Raw genomic sequence first — 874 nt, 5'->3', positions numbered from 1 at the left:
CATTTCTAATGTGCCTATTATTAATAGACTTTTTAAGTCTCATATCAAATTCCATCTGAAATAACCCAAACCTTGTTCTGGAATTAGCCAGTAACCTGAGCAGGATTGTTCTGGTTTGGCTCTGAAACTTCTTAAGTGGTAACTTTTGCAAAGATATTTGTCAATGAGGGGAAGTTCAACATATGAAATGTAGCCATGTTAGTGTTCCAACTATAGTGACTATGCAAATGTGCATTTGTTTTCCCAAAATATTGCAACTTATGCAACATTTGCAGGTCAAATATTCTTTCTGAGGTTTTGCTGCTCCTGAAGATAATGCATTCATATCATCGGTTGCTCTCCTACTCGATGTTCTCTTTCTGCAATCCCATTAAAAAGAACCCAGGCTCACCGACATTTCAAACAATGGAAGGCGCAGTTGGTTTTAAGCCGCATGCCGCCTACACACTTATGGACAAAGCCTTTGTGACAGCTTTGAGAAAGGAAAAGCGTGTTGCATATGTAAAAGCAGAAAGCTCTGTTCTCCTAATGGGATGCGCAATTGAGCTGCCAACACAAAACGCTTCTGTTTTACACTGTAACTGTTATTGCTTCTGTGTGCTGGGATTTTGCCAGGAGGTTCAAGACAGGTCAAAGGAGGCCCAGCCTAAGCTAAATGTATTTTTTACCAGTACATTTCATAGATTTCATAGACATTAGGGCTGGAAGGGACCGCGGAAGATCACTGAGTCCAGCACCCTGCCCCAGGGGGAGGAAGTCAGCTGGGGTCATAAGATCCAAGAAAGAAAAACATCTAGGTTTCTCTTGAAGGCGTTCAAAGTTGGTGCTTGAACCACCTCTAGCAGCAGGCCATTCCAGACCTTGGGGGCTCAGA

This window comes from Crocodylus porosus, unplaced genomic scaffold (assembly GCF_001723895.1).
Source record: "Crocodylus porosus isolate Cpor-Errol unplaced genomic scaffold, CroPor_comp1, whole genome shotgun sequence".
In the NCBI taxonomy this organism is placed as follows: Eukaryota; Metazoa; Chordata; order Crocodylia; family Crocodylidae; genus Crocodylus; species Crocodylus porosus.
The sequence above is the reverse complement of the archived record's forward strand: the minus strand, read 5'-3'. Positions refer to the sequence as shown.